The sequence below is a fragment of the Cryptomeria japonica genome, unplaced genomic scaffold (genome assembly GCF_030272615.1).
Source record: "Cryptomeria japonica unplaced genomic scaffold, Sugi_1.0 HiC_scaffold_15, whole genome shotgun sequence".
NCBI classification, from domain to species: Eukaryota; Viridiplantae; Streptophyta; class Pinopsida; order Cupressales; family Cupressaceae; genus Cryptomeria; species Cryptomeria japonica.
Window position 1 is genome coordinate 865,001 of NW_026728837.1, and position 25,000 is coordinate 890,000.

Sequence of the window (25,000 nt, forward strand, 5' to 3'; positions counted from 1 at the left end):
CCGAGGTGCCCACCACGGTGCGCAACGCCGGTGCGAACCCGGGAGCGCCCCGATGTGTGCTCCAAGGTGCGGCGTGCACGAAGTCGGACCCCGGTTTGCCCCGGGTGCGCACCTCGCGTGCACCTTGGTGCGCACACCTTGGCTGGGTTGCGCGGCCTGGTGGGCACCATGGTGCGCACCAAGGAGCGCTCCGAAGTGTGCTCCAAGGTGCGGCGTGCACGAAGTCGGAGCCCGGTTTGCCCCGGGTGCGCACCTTCGCCGCGGTGGGCACCATGGCGTGCACGAAGTCGGAGCCCGGTTTGCCCCGGGTGCGCACCTCGCGTGCACCTCGGCTGGGTTGCGCGCCCTGGTGCGCACCAAGGAGCGCTCTGAAGTGTGCTCCAAGGTGCGGCGTGCACGAAGTCGGAGCCCGGTTTGCCCCGGGTGTGCACCTCGCGTGCACCTTCGCTGCGGTGGGCACCTTGGCTGGGTTGCGCGCCTTGGTGGGCACCATGCAGTGCACGAAGTCGGAGCCCGGTTTGCCCCGGGCGCGCACCTCCGCCAGGGTGGGCACCTTGGTGCGCACAACTTGTCTGGGCTGCGCACCAGGAAGGGCTCAAGATGGCACCCGCGTTCCGTTTTTTTCACTATCTTTCAGAACGGAAATTTTAAAATATCGTTTTTTTTTGCCTTTTCTGGAAATTAGTGAAGGCAGCGCATCAAAGGTGCGCAACGCTGGTGCGAACCTGGGAGCGCTCCGATGTGTGCTCCAAGGTGCGGCGTGCACGAAGTCGGACCCCGGTTTGCCCCGGGTGCGCACCTCGCGTGCACCTTGGTGCGCACACCTTGGCTGGGTTGCGCGCCCTGGTGGGCACCATGGTGCGCACCAAGGAGCGCTCCGAAGTGTGCTCCAAGGTGCGGCGTGCACGAAGTCGGAGCCCGGTTTGCCCCGGGTGCGCACCTCGCGTGCACCTTCGCCGCGGTGGGCACCATGGCGTGCACGAAGTCGGAGCCCGGTTTGCCCCGGGTGCGCACCTCGCGTGCACCTTCGCCGGGGTGGGCACCTTGGTGTGCAGACCTTGGCTGGGTTGCGCGCCCTGGTGGGCACCATGGTGCGCACCAAGGAGCGCTCCGAAGTGTGCTCCAAGGTGCGGCCTGCACGAAGTCGGAGCCCGGTTTGCCCCGGGTGTGCACCTCGGGTGGGCACCTTGGTGCGCATGCCTTGCCTGGGCTGCGCACCAGGGCGGGCTCAAGATGGCACCCGCGTTCCTTTTTTTTCACTATCTTTCAAAACGGAAATTTTAAAATCTCATTTTTTTTTGCCTTTTTCTGGAAATTAGTGAAGGCAGCGCATCAAAGGTGCGCACCTCGCTGCCCACCACGGTGCGCAACGCCGGTGGGCACCCGGGAGTGCTTCGAAGTGTGCTCCAAGGTGCTGCGTGCACGTTGTCGGAGCCCGGTTTGCCCCGGGTGCGCACCTCGCGTGCACCTTCGTCGGGGTGGGCACCTTGGCTGGGTTTGCCCCGGCTGCGCTCCGAAGCGGGGTTATTGGAGCGCCGCCTCTTTTTTTGTCGGAGCGTTTGGTGGGGTTTCTCGCATTGGCTCTTCCGAGGCCCGGTTGCCACCCTGGCGGGCACGAAGTCGGAAGTAGGGTTAATTGCCCGGGTGCGCACCTTTGCCAGGGTGGGCACCTTACCTGGGCTGCGCACCAGGGCGGGCTCAAGATGGCACGCGCGTTCCGTTTTTTTCACTATCTTTCAAAACGGAAATTTTAAAATCTCCTTTTTTTTTTGCCTTTTCTGGAAATTAGTGAAGGCAGCGCATCAAAGGTGCGCACCTCGCTGCCCACCTTGGTGTGCTCTGAGGTGCGCACCCGGGAGCGCTACGAAGTGTGCTCCAAGGTGCGGCGTGCACGTTGTCGGAGCCCGGTTTGCCCCGGGTGCGCACCTCGCCTGCACCTTGGCCGGGGTGGGCACCTTGGCTGGGTTTGCCCAGGGTGCGCTCCGAAGCGGGGTTACTGGAGCGCCCCCTCTTTTTTTGTCAGAGCGTTTGGTGGGGTTTCTCGCATTGGCTCTTCCCAGGCCCGGTTGTTGGGTGCGCTCCCACCCTGGCGCGCGCGAAGTTGGAAGTTGGGTTAATTGCCCGGGCGCGCACCTTCGCCAGGGTGGGCACCTTGGTGCGCACACCTTGGCTGGGCTGCGCACCAGGGCGGGCTCAAGATGGCACCAGCATTCCCTTTTTCTCACTATCTTTCAAAACGGAAATTTTAAAATCTCGTTTTTTTTTTGCCTTTTATGGAAATTAGTGAAGGCATCGCATCAAAGGTGCGCACCTCGCTGCCCACCTTGGTGTGCTCCGAGGTGCCCACCACGGTGCGCAACGCCGGTGCGAACCCGGGAGCGCCCCGATGTGTGCTCCAAGGTGCGGCGTGCACGAAGTCGGACCCCGGTTTGCCCCGGGTGCGCACCTCGCGTGCACCTTGGTGCGCACACCTTGGCTGGGTTGCGCGGCCTGGTGGGCACCATGGTGCGCACCAAGGAGCGCTCCGAAGTGTGCTCCAAGGTGCGGCGTGCACGAAGTCGGAGCCCGGTTTGCCCCGGGTACGCACCTCGCGTGCACCTTCGCCGGGGTGGGCACCTCGGCTGGGTTGCGCGCCCTGGTGCGCACCAAGGAGCGCTCCGAAGTGTGCTCCAAGGTGCGGCGTGCACGAAGTCGGAGCCCGGTTTGCCCCGGGTGCGCACCTTCGCCGCGGTGCGCACCATGGCGTGCACGAAGTCGGAGCCCGGTTTGCCCCGGGTGCGCACCTCGCGTGCACCTTCGGCGGGGTTGCGCGCCCTGGTGGGCACCATGGTGCGCACCAAGGAGCGCTCCGAAGTGTGCTCCAAGGTGCGGCGTGCACGAAGTCGGAGCCCGGTTTGCCCCGGGTGCGCACCTCGCGTGCACCTTCGGCGGGGTTGCGCGCCCTGGTGGGCACCATGGTGCGCACCAAGGAGCGCTCCGAAGTGTGCTCCAAGGTGCGGCGTGCACGAAGTCGGAGCCCGGTTTGCCCTGGGTGCGCACCTCGCGTGCACCTTCGCCGCGGTGGGCACCATGGCGTGCACGAAGTCGGAGCCCGGTTTGCCCCGGGTGCGCACCTCGCGTGCACCTTCGCCGGGGTGGGCACCTCGGCTGGGTTGCGCACCCTGGTGCGCACCAAGGAGCGCTCCGAAGTGTGCTCCAAGGTGCGGCGTGCACGAAGTCGGAGCCCGGTTTGCCCCGGGTGCGCACCTCGCGTGCACCTTCGCCAGGGTGGGCACCTCGGTGCGCACACCTTCTCAATGTTTTCTTGCCTTTTCTGGAAATTGGTGAAGGCAGCGCATCAAAGGTGCGCACCTCGGTGTGCTCCGAGGTGCGAACCCGAGAGCGCTCCGAGGTGCCCACGAAGTCGAAAGTCGGGTTAATTGCATTGTTTTCCCCGGGTGCGCTCCGAGGTGCGCAACATCGGCGCGCACCAAGGAGGGCTCCGAAGTGTGCTCCAAGGTGCGCACGATGGCGTGCACCTCTGGTGTGCACGATTCGGAGCTCGGTTTGACCGGGGTGCGCACACCTTGGCTGGGTTGCGCACCTTTTGTGCGCTCCAAGGTGCGCACGAAGTCGGAGCTCGGTTTGCCCCGGGTGCGCACCTTCGCCAGGGTGCGCACCTTGATGCGCACGCCTTGGCTGGGCTGCGCACCTTGGTGGGCGCCATGGTGCGCACCTTTCGTGCGCTCCAAGGTGCGCACGAAGTCGGAGCTCGGTTTGCCCCGGGTGCGCACCTTGGTGGGCGCCATGGTGCACTCCGAGGTGCCCAAGATTGGTGCGCACCAAGGAGCGCTCCGAAGTGCGCTCGAAGGTGCGCAGGTGCGCGCGAAGTCGAAAGTTGGGTTAATTGTCCGGTTTGCCTCGGGTGCGCACCTTGCGTGCACCTTCGCCAGGGTGGGCGCCTTGGTGCGCACACCTTGGCTGGGCTGCGCACCCGGGCGCGCACACCTTGGCACCCGCGTTTCCTTCATTTTAAATTTTTTTTTTTTACAATCTCTCAAGTGGGAAATTCTATAATCTCAACTTTTTTTGCCTTTTCAGGAAACTTTTGAATGGAGCGCATCATTGGTGCGCTCCGAAGTGTGCTCCAAAGCTCTCTCCAGCTGCGTGCACCTGCCCCGGCCGCGCACCCGGCCCCGCCCAGCTTCGCTCACCTGTCCCGGGCGTCTGGTGCGGAACCTTAGAGTAAGAAACATCACCGTGCACCTTGGCCAACGTGCGCGACTCGACCGAGCGCGCACTGGCCGAGGTGCACACCGATTTCACCTGGGTGCGCGCGCAGCACCTCGGGCGCACCGGGGTGCGCGCACAACGCCCGGGTTGCACCGTGGCCTGTGTGCTCGGGGCGCCTCGGGTGCGCGCTCGGTGTCGCCCCCGCGCGCGCGGTAGTGCGGGCAGCGCACCCCGGCCCGGCCCGGCCCCGACGAGAACGCAAACGGGCAAAAGGTTTATTCAAATAGCATTGCGACGCCCGGCGAAAAACTAAAAAAGGGTGCAACACCGGGACTTCCCGGGAGGTCACCCATCCCAGTACTACTCCGGCCCAAGCGCGCTTAACTGCGGAGTTCTGATGGGATCCGGTGCACTAACGCTGGTATGATTGCACCCGTTATGAGCTTGTCGCAGTGTGTACTTAGCAAACCGCGACCCACGTGCGAATCCACCCCGGCCACCCACCCCCGTCGAGGTGCACACCCTCCCTCGCGAAGTGCGCCCCGTTCGCCAAGTGTGAGCCCTGCCCGGGTGCGCGCACCTTGCTAGGGCGTCGGGTGTGCACCCGGCCCGGCCTACGTGCGTGCACCTGGAGGGGGCGTCGTGTGCGTGCAGTGTCCCGTCTGCAACGCGGTGCCCACACACCACCTCGGGCGCAACGACCTGCGCTCACATGTGGGCCGAGTGCACCTTGGTGCATGTTCGGGGCGCCTCGGGTGCACGCTCGATCTTGCCCCGGTGCACCAAGGCGCTCGGTTTGCCCCGGGTGCGCACTTGGTGCAAGGTGGGCACCCAAAATAGGGATCAAGCACCAAAACACAAGTTTCGGGATGCAAAATGGGACCCAAGGACCACAAATGCGTTCCAAGACCCATGATGGGTCCACGAGAACAAAAATGTGTTCCGAGACTTAATAAACAAATATTGGGTTTTAGGAGAAGAAACATGCTCTGATGCCCAAAACGAGAATCGACCCCGAAAAGGCCACAGGCCAAAAGTGGGATGCGAGACAAAAAAAAATGGGACCCGAGGACCAAAATTGGGTTCCCAGGTCGAAGACAGGGCAACCGGACAAGAAACGACCTCTAAGGCTCGAAATGAGTCCCGACGACTAAAACTTGACAAGAAGCACCCATCAGGCACCCAACTCGACACCCATGGGATGCCGACCCACCCGGGCTTCCACCTAGCACACCTTGGCACCCACCCACCCTCGCACCCAACCTCGCACCCAACTTAGCACCTTTGAACCCACATTGGCACTCACCCTGACCCTGGCACCTTGGAACCCACATTGGCACTCACCTTGACCCTGGCACCCACCTTTGCACTCACCTTGGGACCCACCCTGGCTCCCACCTCGGCACCCACCCAGACACCCACCTTGGTTCCTTGGCACCCACCTTGGATCCTTGGCACCCACCCCGACACCCACCTTGGCACGCAACTTGGCTACTTGCCACCCACCTTGGCTCCTTGACGCCCACCCCGACAACCACCCCGTGACCTACCCTGGCTAGGGTTGGTGCACACCCACCCTGGTGCCCACCTTGGCACCCACCCTATGACCCACCTTGGCACGCACCTTAGTACCCACCCCGTTACCCACCCTAGGACCCACCCCGTGACCCACCTTGGCCAGGGTGGGTGCCTTGGTGCGCACAACTTGCCTGGGCTGCACACCAGGGCGGGCTCAAGATGGCACCCGCGTTCCGTTTTTTTCACTATCTTTCAAAACGGAAATTTTAAAATCTCATTTTTTTCTTTTTTTTGCCTTTTCTGGAAATTAGTGAAGGCAGCGCATCAAAGGTGCGCAATGCTGGTGCGAACCCGGGAGCGCTCCGATGTGTGCTCCAAGGTGCGGCGTGCACGAAGTCCGAGCCCGGTTTGCCCCGGGTGCGCACCTCGCGTGCACCTTCGCCGGGGTGAGCACCTTGGCTGGGTTGCGCGCCCTGGTGCGTACCAAGGAGCGCTCTGAAGTGTGCTCCAAGGTGCGGCGTGCACGAAGTCGGAGCCCGGTTTGCCCCGGGTGTGCACCTCGGGTGCGCACCTCGCGTGCACCTTCGCTGCGGTGGGCACCTTGGCTGGGTTGCGCGCCTTGGTGGGCACCATGCAGTGCACGAAGTCGGAGCCCGGTTTGCCCCGGGCGCGCACCTCCGCCAGGGTGGGCACCTTGGTGCGCACAACTTGCCTGGGCTGCGCATCAGGAAGGGCTCAAGATGGCACCCGCGTTCCGTTTTTTTCACTATCTTTCAGAACGGAAATTTTAAAATATCGTTTTTTTTTGCCTTTTCTGGAAATTAGTGAAGGCAGCGCATCAAAGGTGCGCAACGCTGGTGCGAACCTGGGAGCGCTCCGATGTGTGCTCCAAGGTGCGGCGTGCACGAAGTCGGAGCCCGGTTTGCCTCGGGTGCGCCCTGGTGGGCACCATGGTGCGCACCAAGGAGCGCTCCGAAGTGTGCTCCAAGGTGCGGCCTGCACGAAGTCGGAGCCCGGTTTGCCCCGGGTGTGCACCTCGGGTGGGCACCTTGGTGCGCATGCCTTGCCTGGGCTGCGCACCAGGGCGGGCTCAAGATGGCACCCGCGTTCCTTTTTTTTCACTATCTTTCAAAACGGAAATTTTAAAATCTCATTTTTTTTTGCCTTTTTCTGGAAATTAGTGAAGGCAGCGCATCAAAGGTGCGCACCTCGCTGCCCACCACGGTGCGCAACGCCGGTGGGCACCCGGGAGTGCTTCGAAGTGTGCTCCAAGGTGCTGCGTGCACGTTGTCGGAGCCCGGTTTGCCCCGGGTGCGCACCTCGCGTGCACCTTCGTCGGGGTGGGCACCTTGGCTTGGTTTGCCCCGGCTGCGCTCCGAAGCGGGGTTATTGGAGCGCCGCCTCTTTTTTTGTCGGAGCGTTTGGTGGGGTTTCTCGCATTGGCTCTTCCGAGGCCCGGTTGCCACCCTGGCGCGCACGAAGTCGGAAGTAGGGTTAATTGCCCGGGTGCGCACCTTTGCCAGGGTGGCACCTTACCTGGGCTGCGCACCAGGGCGGGCTCAAGATGGCACGCGCGTTCCGTTTTTTTCACTATCTTTCAAAACGGAAATTTTAAAATCTCCTTTTTTTTTTGCCTTTTCTGGAAATTAGTGAAGGCAGCGCATCAAAGGTGCGCACCTCGCTGCCCACCTTGGTGTGCTCTGAGGTGCGCACCCGGGAGCGCTACGAAGTGTGCTCCAAGGTGCGGCGTGCACGTTGTCGGAGCCCGGTTTGCCCCGGGTGCGCACCTCGCCTGCACCTTGGCCGGGGTGGGCACCTTGGCTGGGTTTGCCCAGGGTGCGCTCCGAAGCGGGGTTACTGGAGCGCCCCCTCTTTTTTTGTCAGAGAGTTTGGTGGGGTTTCTCGCATTGGCTCTTCCCAGGCCCGGTTGTTGGGTGCGCTCCCACCCTGGCGCGCGCGAAGTTGGAAGTTGGGTTAATTGCCCGGGCGCGCACCTTCGCCAGGGTGGGCACCTTGGTGCGCAAACCTTGGCTGGGCTGCGCACCAGGGCGGGCTCAAGATGGCACCAGCATTCCCTTTTTCTCACTATCTTTCAAAACGGAAATTTTAAAATCTCGTTTTTTTTTTGCCTTTTATGGAAATTAGTGAAGGCATCGCATCAAAGGTGCGCACCTCGCTGCCCACCTTGGTGTGCTCCGAGGTGCCCACCACGGTGCGCAACGCCGGTGCGAACCCGGGAGCGCCCCGATGTGTGCTCCAAGGTGCGGCGTGCACGAAGTCGGACCCCGGTTTGCCCCGGGTGCGCACCTCGCGTGCACCTTGGTGCGCACACCTTGGCTGGGTTGCGCGGCCTGGTGGGCACCATGGTGCGCACCAAGGAGCGCTCCGAAGTGTGCTCCAAGGTGCGGCGTGCACGAAGTCGGAGCCCGGTTTGCCCCGGGTGCGCACCTTCGCCGCGGTGGGCACCATGGCGTGCACGAAGTCGGAGCCCGGTTTGCCCCGGGTGCGCACCTCGCGTGCACCTTCGCCGGGGTGGGCACCTCGGCTGGGTTGCGCGCCCTGGTGCGCACCAAGGAGCGCTCTGAAGTGTGCTCCAAGGTGCGGCGTGCACGAAGTCGGAGCCCGGTTTGCCCCGGGTGTGCACCTCGCGTGCGCACCTCGCGTGCACCTTCGCTGCGGTGGGCACCTTGGCTGGGTTGCGCGCCTTGGTGGGCACCATGCAGTGCACGAAGTCGGAGCCCGGATTGCCCCGGGCGCGCACCTCCGCCAGGGTGGGCACCTTGGTGCGCACAACTTGCCTGGGGTGCGCACCAGGAAGGGCTCAAGATGGCACCCGCGTTCCGTTTTTTTCACTATCTTTCAGAACGGAAATTTTAAAATCTCGTTTTTTTTTGCCTTTTCTGGAAATTAGTGAAGGCAGCGCATCAAAGGTGCGCAACGCTGGTGCGAACCTGGGAGCGCTCCGATGTGTGCTCCAAGGTGCGGCGTGCACGAAGTCGGACCCCGGTTTGCCCCGGGTGCGCACCTCGCGTGCACCTTGGTGCGCACACCTTGGCTGGGTTGCGCGCCCTGGTGGGCACCATGGTGCGCACCAAGGAGCGCTCCGAAGTGTGCTCCAAGGTGCGGCGTGCACGAAGTCGGAGCCCGGTTTGCCCCGGGTGCGCACCTCGCGTGCACCTTCGCCGCGGTGGGCACCATGGCGTGCACGAAGTCGGAGCCCGGTTTGCCCCGGGTGCGCACCTCGCGTGCACCTTCGCCGGGGTGGGCACCTTGGTGTGCAGACCTTGGCTGGGTTGCGCGCCCTGGTGGGCACCATGGTGCGCACCAAGGAGCGCTCCGAAGTGTGCTCCAAGGTGCGGCCTGCACGAAGTCGGAGCCCGGTTTGCCCCGGGTGTGCACCTCGGGTGGGCACCTTGGTGCGCATGCCTTGCCTGGGCTGCGCACCAGGGCGGGCTCAAGATGGCACCCGCGTTCCTTTTTTTTCACTATCTTTCAAAATGGAAATTTTAAAATCTCATTTTTTTTTGCCTTTTTCTGGAAATTAGTGAAGGCAGCGCATCAAAGGTGCGCACCTCGCTGCCCACCACGGTGCGCAACGCCGGTGGGCACCCGGGAGTGCTTCGAAGTGTGCTCCAAGGTGCTGCGTGCACGTTGTCGGAGCCCGGTTTGCCCCGGGTGCGCACCTCGCGTGCACCTTCGTCGGGGTGGGCACCTTGGCTGGGTTTGCCCCGGCTGCGCTCCGAAGCGGGGTTATTGGAGCGCCGCCTCTTTTTTTGTCGGAGCGTTTGGTGGGGTTTCTCGCATTGGCTCTTCCGAGGCCCGGTTGCCACCCTGGCGCGCACGAAGTCGGAAGTAGGGTTAATTGCCCGGGTGCGCACCTTTGCCAGGGTGGGCACCTTACCTGGGCTGCGCACCAGGGCGGGCTCAAGATGGCACGCGCGTTCCGTTTTTTTCACTATCTTTCAAAACGGAAATTTTAAAATCTCCTTTTTTTTTTGCCTTTTCTGGAAATTAGTGAAGGCAGCGCATCAAAGGTGCGCACCTCGCTGCCCACCTTGGTGTGCTCTGAGGTGCGCACCCGGGAGCGCTACGAAGTGTGCTCCAAGGTGCGGCGTGCACGTTGTCGGAGCCCGGTTTGCCCCGGGTGCGCACCTCGCCTGCACCTTGGCCGGGGTGGGCACCTTGGCTGGGTTTGCCCAGGGTGCGCTCCGAAGCGGGGTTACTGGAGCGCCCCCTCTTTTTTTGTCAGAGCGTTTGGTGGGGTTTCTCGCATTGGCTCTTCCCAGGCCCGGTTGTTGGGTGCGCTCCCACCCTGGCGCGCGCGAAGTTGGAAGTTGGGTTAATTGCCCGGGCGCGCACCTTCGCCAGGGTGGGCACCTTGGTGCGCACACCTTGGCTGGGCTGCGCACCAGGGCGGGCTCAAGATGGCACCAGCATTCCCTTTTTCTCACTATCTTTCAAAACGGAAATTTTAAAATCTCGTTTTTTTTTTGCCTTTTATGGAAATTAGTGAAGGCATCGCATCAAAGGTGCGCACCTCGCTGCCCACCTTGGTGTGCTCCGAGGTGCCCACCACGGTGCGCAACGCCGGTGCGAACCCGGGAGCGCCCCGATGTGTGCTCCAAGGTGCGGCGTGCACGAAGTCGGACCCCGGTTTGCCCCGGGTGCGCACCTCGCGTGCACCTTGGTGCGCACACCTTGGCTGGGTTGCGCGGCCTGGTGGGCACCATGGTGCGCACCAAGGAGCGCTCCGAAGTGTGCTCCAAGGTGCGGCGTGCACGAAGTCGGAGCCCGGTTTGCCCCGGGTACGCACCTCGCGTGCACCTTCGCCGGGGTGGGCACCTCGGCTGGGTTGCGCGCCCTGGTGCGCACCAAGGAGCGCTCCGAAGTGTGCTCCAAGGTGCGGCGTGCACGAAGTCGGAGCCCGGTTTGCCCCGGGTGCGCACCTTCGCCGCGGTGCGCACCATGGCGTGCACGAAGTCGGAGCCCGGTTTGCCCCGGGTGCGCACCTCGCGTGCACCTTCGGCGGGGTTGCGCGCCCTGGTGGGCACCATGGTGCGCACCAAGGAGCGCTCCGAAGTGTGCTCCAAGGTGCGGCGTGCACGAAGTCGGAGCCCGGTTTGCCCCGGGTGCGCACCTCGCGTGCACCTTCGGCGGGGTTGCGCGCCCTGGTGGGCACCATGGTGCGCACCAAGGAGCGCTCCGAAGTGTGCTCCAAGGTGCGGCGTGCACGAAGTCGGAGCCCGGTTTGCCCCGGGTGCGCACCTCGCGTGCACCTTCGCCGCGGTGGGCACCATGGCGTGCACGAAGTCGGAGCCCGGTTTGCCCCGGGTGCGCACCTCGCGTGCACCTTCGCCGGGGTGGGCACCTCGGCTGGGTTGCGCGCCCTGGTGCGCACCAAGGAGCGCTCCGAAGTGTGCTCCAAGGTGCGGCGTGCACGAAGTCGGAGCCCGGTTTGCCCCGGGTGCGCACCTCGCGTGCACCTTCGCCAGGGTGGGCACCTCGGTGCGCACACCTTCTCAATGTTTTCTTGCCTTTTCTGGAAATTGGTGAAGGCAGCGCATCAAAGGTGCGCACCTCGGTGTGCTCCGAGGTGCGAACCCGAGAGCGCTCCGAGGTGCCCACGAAGTCGAAAGTCGGGTTAATTGCATTGTTTTCCCCGGGTGCGCTCCGAGGTGCGCAACATCGGCGCGCACCAAGGAGGGCTCCGAAGTGTGCTCCAAGGTGCGCACGATGGCGTGCACCTCTGGTGCGCACGATTCGGAGCTCGGTTTGACCGGGGTGCGCACACCTTGGCTGGGTTGCGCACCTTTTGTGCGCTCCAAGGTGCGCACGAAGTCGGAGCTCGGTTTGCCCCGGGTGCGCACCTTCGCCAGGGTGCGCACCTTGATGCGCACGCCTTGGCTGGGCTGCGCACCTTGGTGGGCGCCATGGTGCGCACCTTTCGTGCGCTCCAAGGTGCGCACGAAGTCGGAGCTCGGTTTGCCCCGGGTGCGCACCTTGGTGGGCGCCATGGTGCACTCCGAGGTGCCCAAGATTGGTGCGCACCAAGGAGCGCTCCGAAGTGCGCTCCAAGGTGCGCGCGAAGTCGAAAGTTGGGTTAATTGTCCGGTTTGCCTCGGGTGCGCACCTTGCGTGCACCTTCGCCAGGGTGGGCGCCTTGGTGCGCACACCTTGGCTGGGCTGCGCACACCTTGGCACCCGCGTTTCCTTCATTTTAAATTTTTTTTTTTTACAATCTCTCAAGTGGGAAATTCTATAATCTCAACTTTTTTTGCCTTTTCAGGAAACTTTTGAATGGAGCGCATCATTGGTGCGCTCCGAAGTGTGCTCCAAAGCTCTCTCCAGCTGCGTGCACCTGCCCCGGCCGCGCACCCGGCCCCGCCCAGCTTCGCTCACCTGTCCCGGGCGTCTGGTGCGGAACCTTAGAGTAAGAAACATCACCGTGCACCTTGGCCAACGTGCGCGACTCGACCGAGCGCGCACTGGCCGAGGTGCACACCGATTTCACCTGGGTGCGCGCGCAGCACCTCGGGCGCACCGGGGTGCGCGCACAACGCCCGGGTTGCACCGTGGCCTGTGTGCTCGGGGTGCCTCGGGTGCGCGCTCGGTGTCGCCCCCCGCGCGCGCGGTAGTGCGGGCAGCGCACCCCGGCCCGGCCCGGCCCCGACGAGAACGCAAACGGGCAAAAGGTTTATTCAAATAGCATTGCGACGCCCGGCGAAAAACTAAAAAAGGGTGCAACACCGGGACTTCCCGGGAGGTCACCCATCCCAGTACTACTCCGGCCCAAGCGCGCTTAACTGCGGAGTTCTGATGGGATCCGGTGCACTAACGCTGGTATGATCGCACCCGTTATGAGCTTGTCGCAGTGTGTACTTAGCAAACCGCGACCCACGTGCGAATCCACCCCGGCCACCCACCCCCGTCGAGGTGCACACCCTCCCTCGCGAAGTGCGCCCCGTTCGCCAAGTGTGAGCCCTGCCCGGGTGCGCGCACCTTGCTAGGGCGTCGGGTGTGCACCCGGCCCGGCCTACGTGCGTGCACCTGGAGGGGGCGTCGTGTGCGTGCAGTGTCCCGTCTGCAACGCGGTGCCCACACACCACCTCGGGCGCAACGACCTGCGCTCACATGTGGGCCGAGTGCACCTTGGTGCATGTTCGGGGCGCCTCGGGTGCACGCTCGATCTTGCCCCGGTGCACCAAGGCGCTCGGTTTGCCCCGGGTGCGCACTTGGTGCAAGGTGGGCACCCAAAATAGGGATCAAGCACCAAAACACAAGTTTCGGGATGCAAAATGGGACCCAAGGACCACAAATGCGTTCCAAGACCCATGATGGGTCCACGAGAACAAAAATGTGTTCCGAGACTTAATAAACAAATATTGGGTTTTAGGAGAAGAAACATGCTCTGATGCCCAAAACGAGAATCGACCCCGAAAAGGCCACAGGCCAAAAGTGGGATGCGAGACAAAAAAAAATGGGACCCGAGGACCAAAATTGGGTTCCCAGGTCGAAGACAGGGCAACCGGACAAGAAACGACCTCTAAGGCTCGAAATGAGTCCCGACGACTAAAACTTGACAAGAAGCACCCATCAGGCACCCAACTCGACACCCATGGGATGCCGACCCACCCGGGCTTCCACCTAGCACACCTTGGCACCCACCCACCCTCGCACCCAACCTCGCACCCAACTTAGCACCTTTGAACCCACATTGGCACTCACCCTGACCCTGGCACCTTGGAACCCACATTGGCACTCACCTTGACCCTGGCACCCACCTTTGCACTCACCTTGGGACCCACCCTGGCTCCCACCTCGGCACCCACCCAGACACCCACCTTGGTTCCTTGGCACCCACCTTGGATCCTTGGCACCCACCCCGACACCCACCTTGGCACGCAACTTGGCTACTTGCCACCCACCTTGGCTCCTTGACGCCCACCCCGACAACCACCCCGTGACCTACCCTGGCTAGGGTTGGTGCACACCCACCCTGGTGCCCACCTTGGCACCCACCCTATGACCCACCTTGGCACGCACCTTAGTACCCACCCCGTTACCCACCCTAGGACCCACCCCGTGACCCACCTTGGCCAGGGTGGGTGCACCCACCCTGGTGCCCACCTTGGCACCCACCCATCCTAGCACCCAGCCTGTGACCGGGCTTGGAACCCAACCTTGCACCCGCACCCGTCTTGGCCAGTGTGGGTGCGCACCCATCCTGGCACCCACGTTGTGACACACCCTTTAACCCACGCACCCTAGCACCCACGTTGGCACCCACCTTGGAACCCAACCTAGCAACTTGGCACCCACCCCGTGACCCACCTTGGCATCCACCATAGCAGTCGCCGACTTGGCACCCACCTCGGCACCCACCTTGACACTTGTGGACCCACCTTGCCACTCACCCTAGCATCGACCCATCCTAGCACCCACCCTGGCACCTTTGCACCCTAGCACTCACCCATCCTAGCACCTAACCTGTGACCCACCTTGACACTCACCCTCGCACCCACCTTGGAACCCAACCTAGCACCCACCCACCCTGACACCAACCCTAGCACCTACCCACCCTTGCACCCACCCTGTGACCCATCTTGGCACCCACCCATCCTACCACTCAACCTATCACCCACCTTCTCACCCACCTTGGCATCCACCTTAGCACCCACCCACACTGGCACCTTGGCACCCACCTCGGGCAAGGTGGGTGCACACCCACCCTGGCACCCAATTTAGAACCCACCGAGCATGTTACCCACCTTGGCACCCACATTGCAGCCCACCCTAGTACCCACCCTATGACCCACATTGGCATCCACACCCTAGCACCCAGGCACCTCGACACCCGCCTTGACACCCACCCTAGCACTGAACCTGTGACCCACCTTGGAACTCACCCTAGAACCCACCCACCCTGTGAACCACCTTGGCATCCACCTTAGCACCCACCCACCTTGGCACCCACTCTAGCACTCACCCATCCTAACACCCAACTTGTTACCCACCTTGGCACCCGCCCTCGCGTCCACCTTGAAACCCACCCTAGCACCCACCCACGCAGGAGCCCACCTTGGCACCCAACCTAACACCCACGCATCCTGGCACCCAACTTGTGACCCACCTTGGAACCCACCCTAGTACCCACCTTTGAACCCACTATATCACCAACCCACCTTGGCACCCACCCTATGACCCTCTTTGGAATCCACCCTAGCACGCACCCACCCTGGCACCCACCATGGAGCGCACCCTAGCACCCACCCACCTCGGCACGCACCTCAACACCCACCTTGGTGTGCGCACTGCGCCAACCTCTCAAAGACCCTATGTGGTGCGCTCCAAAGTGTACACCTTTGGTGCGCTCCAAGGTGCGCACCTTTGGTGCACACCGAGGTGCACACCAAAGTGTGCACCGAGGTGAGCACCAAAGTGCACTCCAGGGTGCACACCAAGGCGTGCACCTTTGGTGCGGTCAATGCAAACGAATTCGGAAGTTGGGGTCGATGTCCTAATCGCTGCTGCAGACTACACGTATGAGAATCGGACAAATAGCTTTATATAGGGGAGGTGTTGCGTTTGATGGGTCGACTCCCCTGGTTGTGTGCACTGCACCAACTTCAAAGACCCTGTCTTGTTTAAGAAGTCAAAAGTTGGGGTGGATGTCCTAATCATTGCTGCAGTCTACGCATGTATGAGAATCAGACAAATAGCTTATATAGGGGAGGTGTTGCATTCGGTGGGTTGACTCCCCTGGTTGTGCGCACTGCGCCAACCTCAAAGACCCCGCATAGCAGAAGAAGTCGGAAGTCGGATTTTGGTGAGCACCAAGGCGTGCACCTTTGGTGCGGTCAACGCAGACGAATTCAGAAGTTGGGGTGGATGTCCTAATCGTTGTTGCAGGCTACACATGTATGAGAATCAGACAAATAGCTTATATAGGGGAGGTGTTGGGTTTGATGGGTCAACTCCCTTGGTTGTGCGCATTACGCCAACCTCAAAGACCTTGTTTTCGTTAAGAAGTCAAAAGTTGGGGTCAATGTCCTAATGGCTCCTGCAGGCTACACATGTATGAGAATCGGACAAATAGCTTATATAGGGGAGGTGTTGGGTTTGATGGGTCGACTCCCCTGGTTGTGCGCATTACGTCAACCTCAAAGACCTTGTTTTCGTTAAGAAGTCAAAAGTTGGGGTCGATGTCCTAATTGCTCCTGTAGACTACACATGTATGAGAATCAGACAAATAGCTTATATAGGGGAGGTGTTGGGTTTGATGGGTTGACTCCCCTAGTTGTTCGCATTACACCAACCTCAAAGACCTTGTTTTCGTTTAGAAGCCGAAAGTTGGGGTCGATGTCCTAATTGCTCCTGCAGGCTACGCATGTATGAGAATCAGACAAATAGCTTATATAGGGGAGGTGTTGGGTTTGATGGGTCGACTCCCCTGGTTGTGCGCATTGCGCCAACCTCAAAGACCCTGCATTGCGGATGAAGTCGAAAGTCAGAGTTTGGTGTGCTACAAGGTGTGGTCGAAGGTGCTCACCTAGGTGTGCACCTTTGGAGCACAGGAAAAGTGCCCTCCAAAAGTGCGCACCTTTGGAGTGCACAAAAGTGCCCTCCAAAAGTGCGCACCTTTGGAGCGCAGAAAAGTGCCCTCCAAAAAGTGCCCTCCAAAAGTGCGCACCTTTGGAGCGCAGAAAAGTGCCCTCCAAAAAGTGCCCTCCAAAAGTGCGCACCTTTGGAGCGCAGAAAAGTGCCCTCCAAAAAGTGCCCTCCAAAAGTGCGCACCTTTGGAGCGCAGAAAAGTGCCCTCCAAAAAGTGCCCTCCAAAAGTGCGCACCTTTGGAGCGCAGAAAAGTGCCCTCCAAAAAGTGCCCTCCAAAAGTGCGCACCTTTGGAGCGCAGAAAAGTGCCCTCCAAAAAGTGCCCTCCAAAAGTGCGCACCTTTGGAGCGCAGAAAAGTGCCCTCCAAAAAGTGCCCTCCAAAAGTGCGCACCTTTGGAGCGCAGAAAAGTGCCCTCCAAAAAGTGCCCTCCAAAAGTGCGCACCTTTGGAGCGCAGAAAAGTGCCCTCCAAAAAGTGCCCTCCAAAAGTGCGCACCTTTGGAGCGCAGAAAAGTGCCCTCCAAAAGTGCGCACCTTTGGAGCGCACAAAAGTGCCCTCCAAAAGTGCGCACTTTTGGTGCGCACCAAGGCGCTGGTTCGGTCGTTGCAGGCGAGTTCGGAAGTTGGGGTCGATGTCCTGAGCGGAGGTGCAAACTACACAGGTGTCGGAATCGGACAAATAGCTTATATAGGGGAGGTGTATGCTTCGATGGGTCGACTCCCCAGGTTGAGCGCACCGCGCCAACCTCAAAGACCCTACGGTATGGATGAAGTCGGAAGTTGGGTCCGATGACCAATTCGATTAGTAGGTATGCTCATGAGGTCGGAATTTGGGTCCGATGACCTGCCATGTGCAGGAAGGCGAATGTTGACACTGTGCGTTGCAAGGTGCACACCAAGGCGCTGGTGCGGTCTTTTTAGTCGAGTTCGGAAGTTGGGGTCGATGTCCTGATCGGAGGTGCAAGCTACACAGGTGTGGGAATCGGACAAATAGCTTATATAGGGGAGGTGTATGCTTCGTTGGGTCGACTCCCCGGGTTGAGCGCACCGCGCCAACCTCAAAGACCCTACGGTATGGATGAAGTCGGAAGTTGGGTCCGATGACCGATTCGATATGTAGGCATACTCGCGAGGTCGGAATTTGGGTCCGATGACCTGCCACGTGCAGGAAGGCGAATGTTGGCACTGTGCGTTGCAAGGTGCGCACCAAGGCGCTGGTTCGGTCGTTGGAGGCGAGTTCGGAAGTTGGGGTCGATGTCTTGATCGGAGGTGCAAACTACACAGGTGTGGGAATCGGACAAATAGCTTATATAGGGGAGGTGTATGCTTCGTTGGGTCGACTCCCCGGGTTGAGCGCACCGCGCCAACCTCAAAGACCCTACGGTATGGATGAAGTCGGAAGTTGGGTCCGATGACCGATTCGATATGTAGGCATACTCGCGAGGTCGGAATTTGGGTCCGATGACCTGCCATGTGCAGGAAGGCGAATGTTGGGACTGTGCGTCGCAAGGTGCGCACCAAGGCGCTGGTGCCGTCGTTGCAGTCGAGTTCGGAAGTTGGGGTCGATGTCCTGGTCAGAGGTGCAAACTACACAGGTGTGGGAATCGGACAAATAGCTTATATAGGGGAGGTGTATGCTTCGATGGGTCGACTCCCTGGGTTGAGCGCACCGCGCCAACCTCAAAGACCCTACAGTATGGATGAAGTCGGAAGTTGGGTCCGATGACCGATTCGATACGTAGGCATATTGGCGAGGTCTGAATTTGTGTCCGATGACCTGCCATGCGCAGGAAGGCGGAATTTGGGTCCGATGACCGAGTTGATGGCGTGCCATGCGCAGAAAGGCGGAATTTGGGTCCGATGACCGAGTTGATGTTGATGGCCCGCCATGCACAGGAAGGCGGAATTTGGGTCCGATGACCGATTTGAAGGCGTGCCATACGCAAAAAGGCGGAGTTTGGGTCCGATGACCGAGTTGATATTGATGGCCCGCCATGCGCAGGAAGGCGGAATTTGGGTCCGATGACCTGACATACGCATGGAGTCCGACTCGGGGGCCGATGTTCGATTCGATGACTTGCATTGTGGGTAAAGTCGGAAGTTGTGGTCTTTGACCCGATTCGATGACCAGACTTCGGCTGCTTGAGAATCGGACAAATAACTTATATAGGGGAGGTAGTGTTCTCGAGCATCCTCCCCCCGTGCCCGTTTATGTCGATTGATGCTGGTGCTCGACTGGTTGGAGCGCTCGGATGCAAAAATCTTGCACCAGGATTTATCGATTGTGATGGACACGGCAAGTCTCCTGATTGCTATGCAGGAGCTCATCGTGAATCTCTATGCGGCCTTGGTATGGACTCGACCTGCGGAATGGTTCGGCAATGGTAGTCGCTCACAGAGGTGATTCGACTAGAGCTCCAGTCTAGCTTTTGGGTTGCTTGGCGGACTGGTATAGCCGCGATCGAGTTCCGGCCATGAACGTTTTAGATAGCTCTTGGGCTTTCTGGGACGGAAGTCGGAAGTTTGGGCTGTTGTCCGATTTGATGACCATTCTTCGGATGTGTGAGAATCGGACAAATAACTTATATAGGGGACTGTGTTGTCTCACGCAGCCCCCTCCGTGCCCCTCTATCTCGACCGATGTTGGTGCTTGAAAGGGTTGGGATCGCTCGGATTTATAAACGTAGCACCACCATTTTGGTCGAGTGTGAGGGACGCGGCAGGTCTCCTAAATGCTATGCGGGCGCTCTCTGAGAATCTCTATCCGGCCTCGACACAGACTAGTCTTGCTGAAATGGTTTGCACTGGTAGTCGATCCAACACGTCGTTGTTGTGGCCGCCTAGGCGATTCGATTCGAGCCCCCGTCTAGCTTTTGGGTTGCTTGGCGGATTTTGCCCTATCCGCAAGTGAGCTCGGTCCCTAAACGTTCGAGAAACCCGATTGCTATGCGCCGACATCTCTTTCTTGCGAGCCTCCATCTAGCTTTTGGGTCTCTACGGAACGGAAGTCGGAATCTGGGACCGTTGTTTGATTCGACGAGCAGACTACGGTTGTGCGAGAATCGGACAAATAACTTATATAGGGAGGTGTTGACTGGAGCATTCTCCCCCGTGCCCCTCTAACTCGACCAATGCTGGGCGCTCGAAACGGTGGTAGCGCTCGGATTTTTCATTGAGCGCCAGCATTGGTCGATTTAGAGGGGCATGCGAGATTCCCGAATGCTATGCGAGGGCTCTAACGGAAATGTCTATTGGTCTTCGGTATGGATGCAATTGCGAGTGGTTCGGCAAAGGTAGTCGTTCCGATGCGTCCATGTCGTGGCCAAATCGATAATTCGATTTGAGCCCTCGTATAGCATTTGGGTCTCTCGATGTGATTCCGCATTCCAGTCCCTTTGGGCACTGCTTGAGCCGCATCCCCAGGGGGTTTCCCTTCCCAATAATCTGCCTCGCAACCCGATTGCTATGCGGTGAGGCTCCTCGGCCGCCTCGGAACTATCTGTGTATCAGACGCATCGCGGGATAAGGGGTTGGCAATGGTAGTCGCCCCAAGCGCGTCCGATGCTTGGACCATTCCGAGGCGGCCCTGAAGCCTCTTCCGTCTAGCCGTTGGGTCCTTCTCGCCGCATCCCTCGCCTCGCACCCCGATTGCTATGCGGTGAGGCTCCTCGGCCGCCTCGGAACTATCTGTGTATCGGACGCGTCCGCGGGATAAGGGTTGTCACTGGTAGTCGCCCCAAGCGCGTCCGATGCTTGGACCATTCCGAGGCGGCCCTGAAGCCTCTTCCGTCTAGCCGTTGGGTCCTTCTCGCCGCATCCCTTGCCTCGCACCCCCGATTGCTATGCGGTGAGGCTCCTCGGCCGCCTCGGAACTATCTGTGTATCGGACGCGTCGCGGGATAAGGGGTGTCATTGGTAGTCGCCCCAAGCGCGTCCGATGCTTGGACCATTCCGAGGCGGCCCTGAAGCCTCTTCCGTCTAGCCGTTGGGTCCTTCTCGCCGCATCCCTCGCCTCGCACCCCGATTGCTATGCGGTGAGGCTCCTCGGCCGCCTCGGAACTATCTGTGTATCGACGCGTCGCGGGATAAGGGGTTGTCACTGGTAGTCGCCCCAGCGCGTCCGATGCTTGGACCATTCCGAGGCGGCCCCGAAGCCTCTTCCGTCTAGCCGTTGGGTCCTTCTCGCCGCATCCCTCGCCTCGCACCCCGATTGCTATGCGGTGAGGCTCCTCGGCCGCCTCGGAACTATCTGTGTATCGGACGCGTCGCGGGATAAGGGGTTGTCACTGGTAGTCGCCCCAAGCGCGTTCGATGCTTGGACCATTCCGAGGCGGCCCTGAAGCCTCTTCCGTCTAGCCGTTGGGTCCTTCTCGCCGCATCCCTCGCCTCGCACCCCGATTGCTATGCGGTGAGGCTCCTCGGCCCGCCTTGGAACTATCTGTGTATCGGACGCGTCGCGGGATAAGGGGTTGTCACTGGTAGTCGCCCCAAGCGCGTCCGATGCCTTGGACCATTCCGAGGCGGACCCGAAGCCTCTTCCGTCTAGCCGTTGGGTCCTTCTCGCCGCATCCTTCGCCTCGCACCCCGATTGCTATGCGGTGAGGCTCCTCGGCCGCCTCGGAACTATCTGTGTATCGGACGCGTCGCGGGATAAGGGGTTGTCACTGGTAGTCGCCCCAAGCGCGTCCGATGCTTGGACCATTCCGAGGCGGACCCGAAGCCTCTTCCGTCTAGCCGTTGGGTCCTTCTCGCCGCATCCCTCGCCTCGCACCCCGATTGCTATGCGTGAGGCTCCTCGGCCGCCTTGGAACTATCTGTGTATCGGACGCGTCGCGGGATAAGGGGTTGTCACTGGTAGTCGCCCAAGCGCGTCCGATGCTTGGACCATTCCGAGGCGGACCCGAAGCCTCTTCCGTCTAGCCGTTGGGTCCTTCTCGCCGCATCCCTCGCCTCGCACCCCGATTGCTATGCGGTGAGGCTCCTCGGCCGCCTTGGAACTATCTGTGTATCGGACGCGTCGCGGGATAAGGGGTTGTCACTGGTAGTCGCCCCAAGCGCGTCCGATGCTTGGACCATTCCGAGGCGGACCCGAAGCCTCTTCCGTCTAGCCGTTGGGTCCTTCTCGCCGCATCCCTCGCCTCGCACCCCGATTGCTATGCGGTGAGGCTCCTCGGCCCGCCTTGGAAACTATCTGTGTATCGGACGCGTCGCGGGATAAGGGGTTGTCACTGGTAGTCGCCCAAGCGCGTCCGATGCTTGGACCATTCCGAGGCGGCCCCGAAGCCTCTTCCGTGTAGCCGTTGGGTCCTTCTCGCCGCATCCCTCGCCTCGCACCCCCGATTGCTATGCGGTGAGGCTCCTCGGCCCGCCTTGGAACTATCTGTGTATCGGACGCGTCGCGGGATAAGGGGTTGTCACTGGTAGTCGCCCCAAGCGGCGTCCGATGCTTGGACCATTCCGAGGCGGCCCCGAAGCCTCTTCCGTGTAGCCGTTGGGTCCTTCTCGCCGCATCCCTCGCCTCGCACCCCGATTGCTATGCGGTGAGGCTCCTCGGCCGCCTTGGAACTATCTGTGTATCGGACGCGTCGCGGGATAAGGGGTTGTCACTGGTAGTCGCCCCAAGCGCGTCCGATGCTTGGACCATTCCGAGGCGGACCTGAAGCCTCTTCCCTCTAGCCGTTGGGGCTTTCTCCGCCGCATCCCTCGCCTCGCACCCTGATTGCTATGCTGTGAGGCTCCTCGGCCGCCTTGGAACTATCTGTGTATCGACGCATCGCGGGATAAGGGGGTTGGCAGTGGTAGTCGCCCCAAGCGCATCCGATGCTTGGACCATTCCGAGGCGGCCCTGCAGCCTCTTCCGTCTAGCCGTTGGGGCCATCTCGCCGCATCCCCCACCTCGCACCACGATTGCTATGCGGTGAGGCTCCTTTGGCCGCCTCGGAACTATCTGTGTATCCGGACGCATCGCGGGATAAGGGGTTGTCACTGGTAGTCGCCCCAAGCGCGTCCGATGCTTGGACTATTCCGAGGCGGCCCTGCAGCCTCTTCCGTCTAGCCGTTGGGGCCATCTCGCTGCATCCCCCCACCTCCTCGGCCGCCTCGGAACTATCTGTGTATCAGGACGCATCGCGGGATAGGGGTTGGCAGTGGTAGTCGCCCCAAGCGCGTCCGATGCTTGGACTATTCCGAGGCAGCCCTGCAGCCTCTTCCGTCTAGCCTTTGGGGCCATCTCGCCGCATCCCTCGCCTCGCACCCCGATTGCTATGCGGTGAGGCTCCTCGGCCGCCTGGGAACTATCTTCGTATCGGACGCATCGCGGGATACAGGGGTTGTCACTGGTAGTCGCCCCAAGCGCGTCCGATGCTTGGACTATTCCGAGGCGGCCCTGTGGCCTCTTCCGTCTAGCCGTTGGGGCCATCTCGCCGCATCCCCCACCTCGCACCCCGATTGCTATGCGGTGAGGCTCTTCGGCCGCCTTGGAACTATCTTCGTATCGGACGCATCGCGGGATAAGGGGTTGTCACTGGTAGTGGCCCCCAAGCGCGTCGATGCTTGGACTATTCCGAGGCGGCCCTGCAGCCCTCTTCCGTCTAGCCGTTGGGGCCATCTCGCCGCATCCCCCACCTCGCACCCCGATTGCTATGCGTGAGGCTCCTCGGCCGCCTTGGAACTATCTTCGTATCGGACGCATCGCGGGATAAGGGGTTGTCACTGGTAGTCGCACCAAAGCGCGTCCGATGCTTGGACTATTCCGACGCGGCCCTGTGGCCTCTTCCGTCTAGCCGTTGGGGCCATCTCGCCGCATCCCCCACCTCGCACCCCGATTGCTATGCGGTGAGGCTCCTCGGCCGCCTTGGAAACCATCTTCGTATCGGACGCATCGCGGGATAGGGGGCTGTCACTGGTAGTCGCCCCAAGGCGTGTCCGATGCTTGGACCATTCCTAGGCGGCCCTGAAGCCCTCTTCCGTCTAGCCGTTGGGGCCTTCCCGCCCCATCCCTCGCCTCGCACCCCCGATTGCTATGCGGTGAGGCTCCTCGGCCGCCTTGGAACCATCTGTGTATCGGGACGCATCGCGGGATAAGGGGTTGGCACTGGCAGTCGCCCCAAGCGCGTCCGATGCTTGGACCATTCCCGAGGTGGCCCTGAAGCCTCTTCCGTCTAGCCGTTGGGGCCTTCCCGCCCCATCCCTCGCCTCGCACCCCGATTGATATGCGGTGAGGCTCCTCGGCCGCCTTGGAACTATCTGTGTATCGGACGCATCGCGGGATAAGGGGTTGGCACTGGTAGTCGTCCCAATCGCATCCGATGCTTGGACCATTCCGAGGCGGCCCTGCAGCCTCTTCCGTTTAGCCGTCGGGGCCTTCCCGCCGCAATCCCTCGCCTCGCATCCCGATTCCTATGCGGTGAGTCTTCTCGGCCGCCGCGGAACTATACCTGTTATTGCTACTGCATCCTTCGGCTGGTAACCTCCTCTGCCGCCTTGGAACGTTCTCTTGTCGGACGCGTCGCGGGATAAGGGGTTGGCACTGGTAGTCGCCCCAAGCGCGCCCGATGCATAGACCGCTCCGAGTCGACCTTGCTTTCAGCCTCTCACATGCATAGACCTCTCTGAGTCGACCCTGCAGCCTCTCACGTTTAGCCTTTGGAATCTCGCCTCACAACATGATTGCTATCCTTGATGCATCCCTTGCCTCGAGCCCTGATTGCTTTCTTGGCTGCATCCCTCCTCTCCTCACAGCCCGGTTGTCATCACTGCTTCATCCGTCGCTTCATGCATTCTGGCTGCTGGGCCCTTCCCACCGCACACCTCGATTGCTATCTCTTCTGCATCACACACCCCGATTGCTATCTCTGCTACATCCCTCGGCTCTCACTTCTGCATCCTTCGCCTCACACCTCGATTGCTATCAATGCTGCATCCGTAACCTCACACCCCGATTGCTATGCGGGGAGGCTCCTTGGCCGCCTTGGAAATTTCTGTGTGTCGGACGCACCGCGGGATAAGGGGTTGGCACTGGTAGTCGCCCCAAGTGCGCCCGATTCTTAGACCGCTTCGAGGTGACCTCGTAGCCTCTTTCGTCCAGGCTTCCTGCCTTCAACGCCCTTTTTACACCTCGATTGCTATGCGCGGGCTCGTTGGCGTCTATCACCTCTCTGCGAAGAGTGGCACGATGATTGTTGGGGTAAATCGTAGCAGTCCGATCTCTGGCCTTGGGCCATTGTGAGGGCTGATCGATTTCCTGTGCGCATCTCGTGTTCGCCCAGTAACAGACTCGACGACTTGTAATCGGTCTTGTTCCCGATTGTTCCTGGAGGTAGTCTTCGGAACTCTTGGATTTGACCTGTCACTCGAACTGTCCTCTTCCGAGGATGCTTGTGTGTGTGTGCTTGTGCCATTTCCTTGGCGGTATTAACGAGATATTAAAGAGCGGAGTGAGCGCCTCGCCCAGCTATGTTTGGGGCTCTCACTCCCTTACCCGGTGTGCGACCGCTTTGCACGTAGGTTGCGGAGCATCGCGACTCTTTCGATGTTTGGCGGTTGTCTTCCGGTGATGCGTTGGTCCCGAAGTGCACGTTACTAGCATTTCTGCCATTGTTCTCGATCTTTGGCACGTTCCTTCGTTGCAATTGGATATATATCTCCGTTTATACGCGCAG

The 25,000-nt window shown here is 60.9% G+C and overlaps 2 non-coding genes across 2 annotated transcripts; both read right to left on the reverse strand.

Moving 5' to 3' along the window:
* Window positions 1-4,528: 4,528 nt before the first annotated feature.
* LOC131860548 (5S ribosomal RNA) lies at window positions 4,529-4,647 on the reverse strand. Its single transcript, XR_009359642.1, has one exon. It is a non-coding gene; the product is annotated as a 5S ribosomal RNA (ribosomal RNA).
* Window positions 4,648-12,465: 7,818 nt separating this feature from the next.
* Window positions 12,466-12,584, reverse strand: LOC131860781 (5S ribosomal RNA). The gene has a single exon (XR_009359874.1). It is a non-coding gene; the product is annotated as a 5S ribosomal RNA (ribosomal RNA).
* Window positions 12,585-25,000: the final 12,416 nt, after the last annotated feature.